General features: G+C 49.1%; 1 protein-coding gene across 1 annotated transcript in view; it reads left to right on the top strand.

The window, feature by feature from the left end:
* The window catches only part of LOC310754552 (uncharacterized protein), a 90098-nt gene that overhangs the window by 5206 nt on the left and 68487 nt on the right, over window positions 1–16405 (top strand). The window contains exon 2 of the mRNA XM_083596617.1: window positions 1919–2070. The gene's annotated coding sequence lies outside the window, so the exon portion shown is untranslated. The remainder of the gene's footprint in view (window positions 1–1918; window positions 2071–16405) is intronic.

Genomic DNA, 16405 nt, shown 5'->3' on the forward strand with positions numbered 1-16405 from the left:
GCTCCTGCTGAGCCTTCGCACAGGCTCCTCAGCACCTGCCACGCGGCCTGAGCCGATTTAACGCCCTCCAGGTGGGGCAACAGCAAAGCGTCCACACTTGCTTTCAGCAGGCAAAGCTCTCTCTGCTCTCTTTCACTCAGCAGAGAATCAGCATGTATGGGTGGGGCCGGCTCCTTCTGGGCTAAACTCCAGAGCCCTGTGGCCACAAACCACCCCCTTGCTCCTCTTGACCAGGCCTCCCAGTTGGCCCCATTCAGCCTCTCACCGGGGTAGCTCTCTTGGCTCTGCTGTGCCTGTGCAGCAGCCATTCTGCCTCCCCCCGGGGCTTCAGCGTACTCACAAGTTTGCCAGCAAGCCGGACCTCCGAAGCAGCCGTTCCTTCTGGCTCTTGGCTCCGCTCTCCGGCATCTCCCTTCTGCCCTTTCCTGGCAGGAGATTTACAGCAAACCGACGCTGGTAATTTCCTCCCTTCTCACACTTGTCAGGAAACACGACACGTCCATAACCTCTTGTATAAATCAAACCCCTGCGTCCAGTCACACTTCCCTGCGTCGCTCTGCTGGAAGTTGACGCGGCAGGGGAGCAGAGCTGCAGCGGTCCCGTCCGTGTGAGATGAGGGATAAATCAAGTCCAATGACAGCTCAGTTCTTATCTCTAGAAGCGTTTATTTACAAAGCAATAAAACCGTCCGAAACTTCAGACATTCTCTTCCGTGCTCCAGGAGCACACACGCAGCTTCTGCTGCTCACCGAGAAGTGAAACTGAGTGAGGAAACAGAAAGACTTTGTGCGTCACTTCTCTGCGACAAGCCCCTCCTTCTGCTCCCCCTCCTTTTCTTCTCAGACACAGGACACACCGGAGTACTGACCCTGTCAGTTCCAAACTCCACAAACCCTACCTTGTAGGAAACCGGACCTGTACAGCGGGCAATGATACCAGGGACCCAACCCTGTCCAGACCCATAGTTTTGGAGGTACACTGTGTCCCCGGGGAGAACCCTCTTGGAGCCCCCTGCACCACAGTGGATGGCCGTTGCTCAAGAGCCCGGTCGGGGTGCATACGATCAAGGAGGGTAGTGAGCCTCCTCCCCGTAAGCAACTCCTCCAGGCTCCAGCCTGTCACTGCGCTTGGGGTGATGTGTTGAGCCAATAAGAACTCCGCTAACCAGAGAGTCCAGTCTCCATGCACCATGCGCCTAAGCGCATCTTTTGTAGTATGGACCATGCGTTCAGCTTGGCTGTTAGTGGCCGGGTGAAAAGGAGCAGAACGAATGTGGATTCCATTATTGGTTACAAATAAAGTAAAGTAAAAGTGGTCCCATTATTACTCACCAGTATGTCTGGCAAGCCATGTGTCGCAAATAGCTTCCTGAACGTGTTTATAGTTGCTCTAGCGGACATGGTTGAGGTCGGCACCACCTCGAGCCACTTGGACTGAGAGTCGACTACTATTAGGAAGTGTTGGCCCTGAAAAGGCCCCGCGAAATCCATGTGCACCCGAGACCATAGGGACTGTGTGGACTCCCAGGACTGTACTGGTGCCTTGGGTGGATCCGGCCGGGAGACCTGGCAGGGCTCGCAACATTTCACCCAGCCCTCTATCTCCGCATCTATGCCTGGCCACCACACATAGCTACAGGCCAATGCCTTCATCTTGACGATCCCCGGGTGAGACACGTGCAGCCCTTCTAAGACTTTTTTCCTTAATGGTGAGTAAACAGCTCATCCTTGCGGGCTGTGTAGCATGAAAATCCTGGACCCAGCTTCCCGGGCCACCCCCTCCCCACCCAGTCCAAGACGCAGGACAACAGCCTATCCTTTGCGGTTGCGGCAGCAATGTCCTTCACATGCAAGGGCTGGTCCGGTAAGTCTTTCAGCCGCAGGATCTGCATGTCCGATGCTCTTGGTTTTCTCCGAAGCTGGCGCAGGTTCCTCAAGGTGCGTCAGATGATCGCTGGTTCGACGATGCTCTCGTAGCTTGGGAGCAGTGGTGTCGGTCGGATCAGTCCAAAGCTCGGTGGACATCCTCATTGTGGGAATCTACGGAAGACGACCGGTCTCGCTGGATGTGGTGAGTTCTCCTTATGTGGGTTGTGGGCCGCCTCGCGGGCATTATCCTTCTCAAAGGCTGTGGCCATATTCATTGCTTCCATCATCATGATATTGTCAGAGACGGCTGTCTGACGAACCTTTCGAGAAGTCCCTCGATGTCATTGAATTGGCACACCCACCTTGTCTGCCTCCCTAGTGAAGCCTTGTAGTCGGACGTAGCTCCTTATTCGGTGGAGCCACTGCGGCCATTCTGCAGGATGGCTTGGGACTTCATGGAAAGCATGGCCTCCATGGGGCTGTCCCTGAATAAGTTTGGCCCAACTCATGGGCCAAGGACATGCCTTAGACCTGGTGTTTACCTCTACGGATGTTGGTGATCTGACACTAACTAAAAGCAAAACAAAAGAAGTGCCATGGTCAGATCACTTCCTGGTGCAACTGGACTTCTCCGCGACCCTTCCCCTCTGCAGGGAGGTGGGACCGATTCGGATGGTCCGCCCCCGCCACTTAATGGATCCAATTGGCTACCAGAGAGTGGTAGGGGATGTTTTATCCCAAGTTGATGGCCTTTCAGCTGATTCCCTGGTGGCCCGCTGTTAACCAGGGCTATTGACTGTCTGGTTCCGAAGCGCCCTCTCCGATTGCATGGAGCCCGGACAGCCCCATGGTTTTCCCCGGAGTTGGGGGCGATGAAACAATTGTTGAGACGGCTAGAGCGCCGGTGGCGGAAAACTCATTCTGAATTAGACCGGACACGGGCTGGAGCTCAACATCGAGCCTGCCAAGTGGCAATGGCGACGGTGAAGAGGGCCTTCTTCACCGCCTCTATTGCATCTGCAGAAAACAGCAGCAGGAGACACTTTCAGCTGGTTCACAATCTATCGGAACCACCTGCATCACCAGGGCCTGGTTGGGACCCCAAGATCTCCTGCAAAGCTTTTGCAAAGTTTTTTGCAGATAAAGTCGCTCAGATTCAGAAGGAGGTAGACTCCACCGTGGAAGCAGGGCTGGGGCGGGAGAGTGCTAGAGTCCTGTCTAGTCATGTTACATGGTATCAATTCCAATCTGTTACCTCCGAGGATGTGGACAGGCTGCTTGGACAAGTGAAACTGAACACCTGTCTCCTTGATTCTTGCCCATCCTGGCTGATAAAAGCAAGCCGGGAAGGGCTGGGCGATGGGCTTCGTGGGGTGGTGAATGCTTCCCTCTGTGGAGGAGCCTTCCCAGACCCGCTGAAAGAGGCGGTCATTAAACCGCTGCTTAAAAAAACATCTTTAGATGCGGCCAATATGGCCAACTATCGCCCAGTCTCAAATCTACCATTCTTGGGCAAGGTGGTTGCTGAACAACTCCAGGCACGCCTGGAGAATGCGGACCATTTGGATCCTTTCCAGTCGGGATTCAGGCCTCTTCACGGGACTAAAACTGCCTTGGTCGTGCTGGTTGATGATCTCCGGCGGGCTAGGGACAAAGGTGAGAGCTGTTTCCTAGTTCTGCTGGATCTCTCAGTGGCCTTTGACACCATCAACCATAACATCCTTCTGGACCGTCTAGAGGGGCTGGGAGCTGGGGGCACTGTTATATGGCGGTTCCGCTCCTTTCTCCTGGGCCGTGTCCAGAAAGTGGTGATGGGGGATGAATGTTCAGACCCCTGGGCTCTCACTTGTGGGGTGCCTCAGGGTTCTGTCCTGTCCCCCATGCTTTTTAATATCTATATAAAGCCGCTGGGAGAGATCATCAGGGGGTTTGGGCTGGGTGTTCATCAGTATGCAGATGACACCCAGCTCTACCTCTCTTTCAAATCAGAACCAGTGAAGGCGGTGAAGGTCCTGGTTGAGTGGCTAGAGGCGGTTGGAGGATGGATAGCGGCTAACAGATTGAGGTTGAATCCTGACAAGACAGAAGTACTGTTTTTGGGAGACAGGGGGTGGGCGGGTGTGAGGGATTCCCTGGTCCTGAATGGGGTAACTGTGTCCCTGAAGGACTAGGTGCACAGCCTGGGAGTCATTTTGGACTCACAGCTGTTCATGGAGGCGCAGGTTAATTCTGTGTCCAGGACGGCTGTCTACCAGCTCCACCTGGTACGTAGGGTAAGACTCTACCTGCCCGCAGACTGTCTTGCCAGAGTGGTGCATGCTCTAGTTATCTCCCGCTTGGACTACTGCAATACGCTCTACGTGGGGCTACCTTTGAAGGTGACTCAGAAACTGCAATCAATCCAGAATGTGGCAGCTAGACTGGTGACTGGGAGTGGCTGCTGGGGCCACATAACACCGGTCCTGAGAGATCTGCATTGGCTCCCAGTACGTTTCCAAGCACAATTAAAAGTGTTGGTGCTGACCTTTAAAGCCCTAAATGGCCTTGGTCCTGTATACCTGAAGGAGCGTCTCCACCCCCATCGTTCAGCCCGGACACTGAAATCCAGTGCCGAGGACTTTCCGGCAGTTCCCTCATTGCGAGAAGTGAGGATACAGGGAACCAGACAGAGGGCCTTCTCGGTAGTTGCGCCCACCCTGTGGAACACCCTCCCTTCAGATGTGAAGGAAATAAGCAGCTATCCTATCTTTAAAAGACATCTGAAGGCAGCCCTGCTTAGGGAAGTTTTTAATATTTAATGCTGTATTGTTTTTAATACTTGATTGGGAGCCGCCCAGCGTGGCTGGGGGAACTCAGCCAGATGGGCGGGGTATAAATAAATAAATAAATAAATAAATAATAATAATAATAATAATAATTAATCGAAGTCCAGTGGCGGCTGACTATGACTGGTGGCCATCCTCAGACCTGGAGCAGTCGCTTGTGCGATTGTGGGTGGTTGGGAAGACGTGGCAGGTGCGGTCTCTTTTCCAGGACTATTTGCTGAGTCCAGCGTAGTGGTGAGGTCGCGCTTAGTATGAGGCGGCAGGTGGCAGTGCTGTGGTGCGGTCTTGGGCCTCTGGCAGCCTGCGGGAGCTCATCAATCCCACCTTTGTTGCCAATGTTAAATGTTCGGAAAAAGTCAGAAGCCCAAGGCAGTATAAGTTCCTCAAATACGCTTATTCAACATTTGTCAGTGACAACAGCTCACTCATAGGAACACAAGAACCGAACTGACTGGACAACACAATAATAAAGCCGAGTATTAACTGACCGTTGTTGACAGTTGACAGTTGAAAGTGCATGCGCTTACTTGCCATTAGAATGTTCGTCTACCAACGCTTATACGATTGGTTAGAACGCGCCGTGTAACATAAAACGTGTTAAACCCAATACTGTAGATAGCAATAGCAATTATGCAACAGCTCAGGCAGGGCTTGCCCAAGGTATTTTGGCACCTGGGGCAAACCACAAAGTGATTCCCGCCACCCAGAAAAAAAGTGGAAGGCAGATCCAGTGGCGGAGCTTCACACTCTGGCACCAGGGGGTGGAGAGCAGGCGTGAGTGTGGCGTGGCATGCGTCCTGGGGGCATGGCGTCCATCCTCGGAGCATGGCGTGACACCTGTGGGGGCGTGGCACCCAGCGTGGGCAGGGGTGCAGCCACGATGGCACCCCACCGGGATTGCACTGCCAGAGGCGGTGCGCTCCCCCCGCACTCCTCTTCCTCCACCAGTGGGCAGATCTACATTGGGAACAAGGGGGGAAATAAAATCAAGATTCAAGATGGTTGAAGTGGGAATTGAAGGCCATTGTGGGAAGGAAAGTAAGGTAAAAGGTAAAGGACCCCTGGATGGTTAAGTCCACTCAAAGGTGACTATGGGGTTGTGGCACTCATCTTGCTTCTGGCTGAGGGAGGCGGCATTTGTCCACAGACAGCTTCCGGGTCATATGACCAGCAGGACTAAACTGCTTCTGGCAGAATGAGACACTGTGATGGAAGCCAGAAAAATAGCCTGCTCTGGATCACTCTGGGTGGGTGCCAAGCCCAGGAGACCCCAGAGGGCAGCTCCTGCCATTTCCTCCCTAGGGGAGGGGTGGGAGGAGACCATCAGCATCTCCTACTCGCCAAGGGGCCACCACAGAGGTAGGAGGCCATGGGGTAGGAGGGCTGTCAAAGAGGAAAAGGCTTTCAAAGAGCAGCTTTCAGTGGCAACAGCAGTGGGTGATGGATTCCCTGGAGGCCAAAGGCCCTGCTACCCTTGTGAATCCTTCTGCCTGAGCTGGTTGCCTCACCTTGCCTCATGGGTAGGCCTGCCATGACCTCAGGTTCTGAGAAGCTTCCTTGGCCTGCCATAATTCTTCCTCTGTGGCTTGCCTGCTGCCACTGCCACTCACCTCAGAACTTGCCGCAGTTACCTGGCATTTCTCTGAAAGCTGCCGTCATGCTGCAGTTTGTAGCGCCACCTGTCTATGCCCAAGAGAGATATAATAATAATAATAATAATAATAATAATAATAATAATAATTTTTATTTATACCCCGCCCTCCCCAGCCAAGGCCGGGCTCAGGGCGGCTAAAAAGCAATAATAAAAACAAGTTGAATGAATACAACTTAAAAACAAAATTAAAATACAACATTAAAATATTGAAACATTAAAATATTAAAATGTAGCCTCATCACAGGAGGAGAAGGAAAAAGGAAAAAGAAAGAGGGGGAGGGAATCAAATTGGCTCCAAGCTAAAGGCCAGGCGGAACAACTCTGTCTTACAGGCCCTGCGGAACGAAATCAGATCCTGCAGGGCCCGGGTCTCATGAGGCAGAGTGTTCCACCAGGCCAGAGCCAGTGTTGAAAAGGCCCTGGCTCTGGTTGAGGCTAATCTAACTTCCTTAGGGCCCGGGACCACTAGGGTGTTGCTATTTATGGACCTTGAGGCTCTCCGTGGGGCATACCAGGAGAGGTGGTCCCGTAGGTACGAAGGTCCTATTTAGTGTGATGACACATAAATATTTTCAATACATAGAAGAAAAACATACGGTATTTTCCCATGTATAAGACAATGGTTTTCACTATAAAAAGAGGCAAAAATCGGGGGTCGTCTTATACATGGATAGTGAATGCATGGGGGGGTAGTGGGCGGGCGATTGGCTGTGATTGTGGTGAGCGGGCAGGCAATTTGCAGCTACAGCGAGGCGTGTGGGCGTGCATTGGCAGCTTTGGCAAGGCAGGTGGGTGTGCAGGCAATTTACAGAGGCAAGGCAGACGGGCAATTGGCAGCGAGCGGGCAGGTGTTTGAGCGATTGGTGGCAGTGACCTCCTCAACAACTGAAGGGTGACCTCCCCCCTCCCAAAAAACCCTCATAACTCAGGGTGATCTCCCCTCCCCTCCCCCAAAATATTGATTTCTTAATTTGGGGTTTGAAAAATAGGGGTTGTCTTATACATGGGGGCATGTTATACATGGAAGAATATGGTAGTAAGAAAAACATTATGAGCGGACAGATACAGGTCCCAAGAATTCGAAGGGACCCAGGATGCCATTCAGACTGAGTCCCACCTCCCAAAAAGCTCATAACAATACATTTGGGCTAAATGTAGTGATAGTGTTTCCAAACCTGCTCTAAAAATGTTCCATTTTAGAAATTACTGCAGTCGTCACCTTTGTTCCTGAGACTAAGTCTCTGGGCCAGACAGAAGTTCAAGGGATTTTCTTTCTCACTTGCATGCAGCTGCATAAATGTTAAAATCTACACAAAGGAAAGGCTAGTTCCCACATAAAAGTGCTTGCTATGTAAAAAAAGGGGGGGGGCGGGGATGCATAAATCTGCCTCTGCTGGATAGTTGGTCTACAGCAATTATTGAGGGAGAGGTGATTTTTGCTAGGAAAATGAAACAAAGGCAATATTGCAAGCGCACCACAAGAGGGCGGCAGAGCCTGCAAAATAAGGATCATTGATTTAAAATTAGCACCACACCCCTGTACAAGTCTATTCAGAAATCCCATTATGTTCAGTAGAGGTTACTCCCAGGTAAGTATACACATGATTGCTACCTAAGCTCTCATTGTCTTCTCTAGAGTATGTAATTCTTCTTTGGTGATCACTCATAGCCGAGTAAGATTCTTTTCCATAAACACAGTTTTAACAGTGAGTCCGCAAGTGACTGTGGAGGCCAATTCTGGATCCACACGTCCTTTCACAGTGGGGACATAAGTTTCTGGGTGGTAGCTGATCACTGTGAGGGTTTGCCAAGCGTTCCTTCCTCCTAGCACATTTCTCTCTTTTGTCCTGAGTTCGAGCATCTTCAAAGTCCATGACACCTTTGGCAAAGGCTGTTCTCCAACTGGAGCGCTCACAGGCCAGTGTTTCCCAGTTGTCAATGTTTACACTACATTTTTTAAGATTTGCCTTGAGAAAGTCTTTAAACCTCTTTGGTTGACCACCAGCATTACGCTTTCCATTTTAAAGTTCAGAATAGAGTAGTTGCTTTGGAAGATGATGATCAGGCATCTGAACAACATGACCAGTCCAACAGAGTTGATGTTGAAGAATCATTGCTTCAACACTGGTGGTTTTTGCTTCTTCCTGTACACTGGCATTAGTTTGCCTGTCTTCCCAAGTGATGTGTAAAAATTTTCAGAGACACCGTTGATGGAATCTTTTAAGGAGTTGGAGATGGCGTTTATAAGTGGTCCATGTTTCACAAGCATACAATAAGGTTGGTAATTCATTAGCTTTGTAAACAAGCATGTGAAAGTTCTGGTCCTCAAACACTCTGCACTTCAATCAAGAGAAAGCTGCACTCTCAGAGCTCAGTCAATGCTGGATTTCAGCATCAATGGTCTGCCCTTGTGGAAAGACAACTGCTTAGGTAGGAGAAGTAACTGACACTTTCCAACATTACACCATTGAGTTGGATTTGTGGCGCTGCAAAGGGGCTTTTTTTTGCTTTTTGGTGCAGCACTTTGGTTTTTTGGATGTTGAGCAATAGGCTAAGCTTTTTGTAAGCTTCTGCAAAGATATTTAGTATGGTTTGGAGGTCATCCTCTGAGCGTGCACACACTACGTTTTCATCAGCATAGTGAAGCTCTATGACAGAAGTTATGGTAACCTTACTGTGGTTTCAGCCTATTCAGATTAAAGAGCTTTCCATGTGTTCAGTATATGATTTCTACTCCGGTGAGGAGTTTCCCTTCGACAAAGTATAGGATCATGGCAATGAGAAAAAAAAAATGGAGTTGGGGCAGTAACACAACCCTATTTAACACCTGATCCTACTCTTCCACTTTGAGAGCCATTGTTAACTGCGATTGTTGCTGTCATATTATCACAGAGGAGTCGAATGATGTTCACAAATTTATCTGGGCAGCCCATTTTCAGAAGGACAGTCTACAGGGCATTACAATTTATAGTGTCAAAGGCCTTAGGTCAATAAACGCCATATACAGTACAAGGGCTGGTTTTGCTCTTTGCATTTTTCTTGAAGCTGTCGAGAGGTGAAAATCATGTCCACTGTCCCCCTAGAAGGTCGAAAACCATTTTGGGATTCAGGAAGGGCAGCCTTGGATATTGTTAGGAGACAGTGCTAAGATCCTTGCAAGAATTTTGCTAGCTGCAGCTAATAATTAGATGCCTCAATAGCTTCTGCAATCCGTTCTATCACCTTGTTAACAGAGATTGGTAATTGTGGCATTCCTAAAGTCTGCTTGGATCTCCTCTCTCTCTCAGAGTTTTTTGATGAGCTTGTGAAGTTGTGTAAGTTCAATTCCTCCCACTCTGAAGACTTTGGCAGGTATCCCATCAGGTCCGCTGGCTTCGTTGTTTTTCATTTGGTTAGTTAGTAGCTGCACACAACTCTCCCAGATTTGCAGATTCTGCAAGCTCATCTCTAATTTGTTTTTGCACAATTTGTGAAAGGACCTCAGCAGCAGTGAGTTGCAGGTAAGGAGATGCTGGTAATGTTCTTTCCAGAGCAGTGCAATAGCTTTTTATCTTTTAGAAGTGTGGTACTGTCCGTTGAGGTTAGGGGGCACATGCCATGATTTATTGGCATATAGATGGTCTTTGTGACTTTAAAGAAACTTTGTGCATCATGAGTGTCGGCTAAGTGCTGGATCTCTTGAGCTTTTTTTATCCACCAGGTGTAATTTAGTTTTCTGGTTCCTCTGTGAACCTCAGCCTTAGCATTGGTATAGGTTTTTTCTTAGTTGCGCAGTTTCTATCTCTTTGCCAGATCTGAAAGGCCTCCCTTTTCTTGTCAATAATGCGTTCAACTTCACTTTCATACTCATCAAACCAGTCCTGGTGTTTCTTGGTTTGGTATCCAATAGTTTGTTCACAGGCTGCAATAATGGATGTTTTTAGCTTGGTCCAGTGTTCCTCAATGTTATCAGGAAACTCCGAAAGCAGGTGGTCCTTAAAAGCCGTTTGGAAGTAATCTCACTTAATGGGATCTTGAAGGGCTTGAGTGTTCATTTTGCGCCTTGGTTTCCTTCCTTGAAGGCTGCGTTGAGGTATAATCTTGATAGCCACCATGGAGTGTATTAATTGGTGATCTGTCCAGCAGTTGTCAGAACTCGTCATAGCTCTGGTAAGGAGCACATCATGGCAGTCTTCAGCTGGGACAATTAATAGTCTAAGAGGTGCCAGTTGTTCGACCAAGGGTGCCTCCATGATGTTTATTTTTTTTTTTTTGTCGAAAGAGTGTGTTGGTAATAACAAGGTTGTGTGCTACACATATAGTCAAAAGTAAGATTCCGTTCTGGTTGCTGTTGCCATCTCCTTCTTTCCCAATAGTCCCAGCCACAGATTGAAATCTCGCCTAACTCTTGCATTAAAATCACTCAGGCGGATAATTTTATCCTCCTTAGGCGTCTCTGTTAGGATGGCATCCAGCTGAGAGTAAAAAAATTCTTTAATGTCTTCATTGGCATCCAGTGTTGGTGCATAAGTGCTGAGAATAGTAGCCTATTGGGTTTTGGTAAGTTTTATTCAAAGGGTTGAAAGTCGCTCATTAATGCTGGTAGGGACTTCTGACAAGAGCTTCACAAGATCATTTTTGATAGTGTGTATTAAACATTCTTGTCCCGGTAGACCTATTCAGAAGAATGTGTGGCCTCCTTTTTCTTCCTTCAGTTGTCCTTCTCCTGCTCTTTGAGTTTCTTGAAACACTGCAATATCCACGTTAAAACGTCACAGCTCTCTTGCAATGATGGCGGTTCTGCATTTGGGATACCCATTATCTGTGTTATCCAACAAAGTCTGTATATTTCATGTTCCAAAGTTCAAATGTCTTTTACGACTACTGGGTGGTGACCCCGCTGGGTGCGGTAATCCAGTTAGGGAAAAACGGAGGCAGACTATGTTTAGGGATTCTTTTCTTGCCTCTCCCTCTTTTTGGGGTGAGCAGAGTGGATCCTAAATAGGGCTGCTCAGTCATGGATACAGCTGTCGAGCTGCTCAACTGCCCCATTCCTTGAATCATAGCAAATGAATCTGTATCCACTGCCCATGTGCAGGTTCATGACTAGAGGCTTCTAGATTTCACTGTCCTGCCGCCATTACCATTTGCAGATAGCCATGGGACTTTTTTGGGTTTGGATTTGGCATGCGTGTGAATTTGTTTTATCTTTGTAGATCAGTGTGTGCTGACCATGATACAGTCTTTGCAGTAAGGCTCTATTCTGATGGCATGAGTATCACAACGAATGGTAGATTCTTATCTGCTGCAACCTTCATCCGCCTTCACAGCCATTGTAACATGCTACTTGTTATCTTCTGCCTGTTCTGCTGTTGAGGACTTCTTGGATCATTCTTTGTCCAGCTAGTTCCCATTGACATTACTGCCTTGGGTGACCCTGCTGGGAGTACAAGACTCCTGACAGCTTCACTCACAAGGGTCATAATAATAATAATAAATAATAAATTTTATTTAGACCCCGCCCTCCCGAGCCAAGACCGGGCTCAGGGCGGCTAACAACCAATAATAAAAACAAGTTGATTGAAATACAACTTAAAAAACAAGATTAAAATACAACATTAAAACGTTAAAATGTTAAAATGCAGCCTCATCTCAGGAGGAGAAAGGAAAAAAGAAAGAGGGGGAGGGAATCAAATTGATTCTAAGCCAAAGGCCAGGCGGAACAACTCTGTCTTACAGACCCTGCAGAAAGAAATCAGATCCTGCAGGGCCCTGGTCTCATGAGACAGAGCGTTCCACCAGGCCGGAGCCACTGTTGAAAAGGCCCTGGCTCTGGTTGAGGCTAATCTAACTTCCTTAGGGCCCAGGACCTCTAGGGTGTTGCTATTTATGTACCTTAAGGTCCTCCGTGGGGCATACTGGGAGAGGCAGTCCCATAGGTACGAGGGTCCTAGGCCGTGAAGGGCTTTAAAGGTCAAAACCAGCACCTTAAATCTGACCCTGTACTCCACCGGGAGCCAGTGCAGCTGAAAAAGCACTGGGTGAATATGCTCCCATGGCAGAGACCCCATGTTGAGCCTCGCTGCAGCATTCTGCACCCGCTGGAGTTTCTGGGACAGCTTCAAGGGCAGCCCTGAGTAGAGCAAATTACAGTAGTCAAGCCTGGAGGTGACCGTCGCATGGATCACTGTGGCCAGGTCAGGGTGGGAAAGGTAAGGGACCAACTGCTTGATGCGGCGAAGGTGGAAAAATGTTGCCTTGGCTGTTGCTGTAACCTGCGCCTCCATGGAAAGGGAGCCCACTCACAACGACAAAGTGATGATCCAGTGAGTGAGAATATGAAATTATCACATGCTAGCCCCCAGAATTAGGACTTGTGTTTGTGGACTACAGAAGATTTAAGTCATGTAAAAAGCAACGGATCAGGCAGATCAAATATCTCAAAGACTGCCTCTTCCCCTACAGACCTTCTTGGGTGCTGAGATTGCCAGAGGGAGCCCACTTGGTAGTTCCTCCACCCACAGAAACTTGGGAGTGGCCTTCTCTGTGATAGCCATTGAGTTGTGGAACTCCTTTTCCACATAGAGTACCTGTCACTATCATTATTCAGATTCTGGCGAATGCTCTCTAGGCTTTTGACACCTGGGGTGTGTATTTCTAGGAACCACTTATTTATGTGAATGTAAATTGGGTATATGGGATGTTAGGGGAGGGTAGTACCTCTGGTGGGGGACACATTGTGCTCCTTCTGGGGTAGTTTGTCCACCTTTGGTCCCCACCTTGCACTCAGCTCTCACCTGTAGCTCCTAGAAGCTGTCAGTATTCAACAGCAGCCACACCCTGGGAAATGGCTTCAAGTGGTCAGTTAAACCAGGTAAGGGTAACTGATGGGTCTCAAACCCTTGGTGAGTTAGGGACTTCCCCTGCATGGGAAAATAGGCTATAGTGGATTGAGCGGACATGAATAATAGTGGGTCCAATGGTCAAGAAGGCGGTTCCTGCACATGCTGTAGAGGGAAGTGTGAGGTAGATTGGACTCAACAATCTGGGAAGGATGTCCATCTAGGGGAAGGAAAACTTTGATCCTAAACCTCTGCTGCCTTGCAGGATATCTTTGGGAGAAATAATGGCTTAGGAATAAACCCTACACAAATCTGGAGTGAAGTGCCTAAGATGGTTGGATGGCACCTTGCAGGCCTACTTCTGGCAACCTCTGCAGCCAAGGTGGTTCCAAATGTGTTGCTTTGCTTTCCTTTGGGGCAGATCAGTGAGGCTGAGAGGGAGGTCTTGTCATATGGGCAACCCAGGACCTCCATACACACTGCCATGGCTTGCATACAGGGGAGGTCACTTTGGTGCTGCTAACACAGCGGCTTGACTTCACCCCCAGAGGGGCACTCCATTGTCTCTTGAAACAGGCAGATGCCAACCAACCTACCATATTGTTTTAAAATGTTTTTGATATTATCTAATACTGTGCTTTAAAATTAATGTTTTGATTTAATTATTGTAACCCCACCTGGGACGTTAGGGTGAGGTGATAGAGTGTAACGAAAACCACAACAACTCCTACCTAGCAACCAGGTGAGAAAAGTGAGGAAAAAGCCCACCCATTTGCTGTGTGGCCCACAGCAACTTCTTGGGTTCTGCTGAAATGTAATACAGTGGTACCTCGGGTTACATACGCTTCAGGTTACATACGCTTCAGGTTACAGACTCTGCTAACCCAGAAATAGTGCTTCAGGTTAAGAACTTTGCTTCAGGATGAGAACAGAAATCGTGCTCTGGCGGCGCGGTGGCAGCAGGAGGCCCCATTAGCTAAAGTGGCGCTTCAGGTTAAGAACAGTTTCAGGTTAAGTACAGACCTCCGGAACAAATTAAGTACTTAACCCGAGGTACCACTGTACTTGGAGAAAAGGAAAGCAGGACTATTCCATCAATTCCGCTGAGACACTAGTTGCCTTTGTGTCCCCTCATCTGTCCTATAGCACTAGTTCCATCAGGCTCCCTTAATGTTTCCTTTCCAGCTGCTTATTTGTATAAGTGTTATTTTAAAAACTGGCACCTGAGTTTCCTCTTTTCCTCCTCCCTCCCCACCCCCTTTTCCTTGGATACCATGTCTGTTAAATGATCCTCCACCTCTGTGGCTCTTGCTGCTTCTGTTCCCAACCAGAATGTCAATTATGTTCACAGTGTGGCCTTTTTACTTTTGGTGCAGGGGGGCTAGTGAGAATCTTTAATTGGCTGCATAGTTTCTCATGGACATGAGCCAGAGGAGTTTGGGCCCCAGAAACATGAGGCTCCAGAAGAAGAACAGCATGTTCGCCTCATTTCTGCAGCTCGCTCAGATCTGAACCAAGAATGTCAAGGCCAAACTAACATATCAGGATGACTCGTTTTTGTCTGGTCAGCTTCTTGTAATGTCCTATTCACGGAAGCCTATCTTGAAAGTTGTATATCAAACTGCAGACATTCTAGCCAAAGCATCCCCAAGCAACTTGGATTTTGCAAAGGGCAATGATTTATATGAGTTGAGAGGGAGCAAGCAGGAACTGGGTAGATCTTTGACAGAAGTGAAAAGGGGGGAAGGCAAAACAAGAGATGGATCTTGTAACGCAATAGCCAAATCCCCCTTGGACTGCTTGATGTCTTAGTCTTCTGCAGTGGTTTTGCCGTATGCTTCTCAAGAGCATTAGTTCCCTCCACCTGGCCTTTCAAGGGGGCGAAAAGACACATCTGTTTGGACAAGGCTGCAGCTAGGCTGGACCACAGCCCTGGGAGCCCCCAAATGACCACCCAGAGAGTGGCAGGTGATGGAGGCAGACCTAAACAGGCCACATGTCACCACGGCACCTATGCATGATGTTGTGGGTTTGTGGGGTCAGTCTGGATGACACCCTGAATTCCTTCCACTTGGAAGAGTTAGGTGATGGTGCTCTCCAGGCTAATGGGTAGGCCTTTCTGCCACCCGCCTCACCTCCAAGTCAACAAGAGCCAGAGTAGTGCAGGAGGCAGAGAGCACAGCCCCCAGATCAGAAATACAGTGGTGCCTCGCAAGACGAAATTAATCCGTTCCGCGAGTCTCTTCGTCTTGCAGATTTTTCGTCTTGCGAAGCACTGCTATTAGCGGCTTAGCGGCTATTAACGGCTTAGCAGCTTAGCGGCTATTAACGGCTTAGCGGCTTTAAGAAAAAGGAAACAAACTCGCAAGAACTCGCAAGATGTTTCGTCTTGCAAAGCAAGCCCATAGGGAAAATCGTCTAGCGAAGCGACGCAAAAACCAAAAAACCCTTTTGTCTTGCACGTTTTTCGTTTTGCGAGGCATTCGTCTTGCGGAGCACCACTGTAAGTTACTTTAGTCTTTTCAGTGCTCACTCTGTTCAGAAGACAGGGTCTGGATATGCGAATTACCGTGTTTTTCGCTCCATAGGGTGCACCGGACAATAGGGCGCACCTAGTTTTTTTGGGGGGGGGAATCAAGAAAAAAAATCTTATTTCCCCCCCAGCCCCAAAGAGCAGCGTACAGGCTGCCCAACCTCTCCCTGCCGGAGGGGTTGTGCATGGCTATGGCACAAGCCAAGGCAGTGAGCAGGATCCATCCTGCTGGCTGTTTTGGCTTCCTCTTTAGCCCCGCGCAACCTCTCCCGGGGTGCAGCCTCTCCCTGCCGGAGGGGTTACGCGCGGCTATGGCACAAGCCAAGGCAGTGAGCGGGATGGATCCCGCTCGCTGTTTTGGCTTCCTCTTTAGCCCTGCGCAAGCTCTCCATGCCGGGAGAGGCTGTGCAGGGCTAAAGAAGCCATAGCCCTGTGCAGCCTCTCCCTGCCGGAGGGGCTGCACGCGGCTATCCCTGAAGCCTGGAGAGCGAGAGGGGTCGGTGCGCCTCTCGCTCTCCAGGCTTCAGTGAAAGCAACGTGAAGCCTCCGGAGCACGGAGGGAGCGCTCCCTCTGCGCTTTGGAGGCTTTGCGTTGCTATCGCTGAAGCCAAGGAGCCTGCATTCGCTCCATAGGACACACACACATTTCCCCTCAAGTTTTGGAGGGGAAAAAGTGCGTCCTAAAGAGCATAAAATACGGTATA

The sequence above is a fragment of the Podarcis filfolensis genome (genome assembly GCF_964270895.1).
Source record: "Podarcis filfolensis genome assembly, chromosome: Z".
Taxonomy (NCBI): Eukaryota; Metazoa; Chordata; class Lepidosauria; order Squamata; family Lacertidae; genus Podarcis; species Podarcis filfolensis.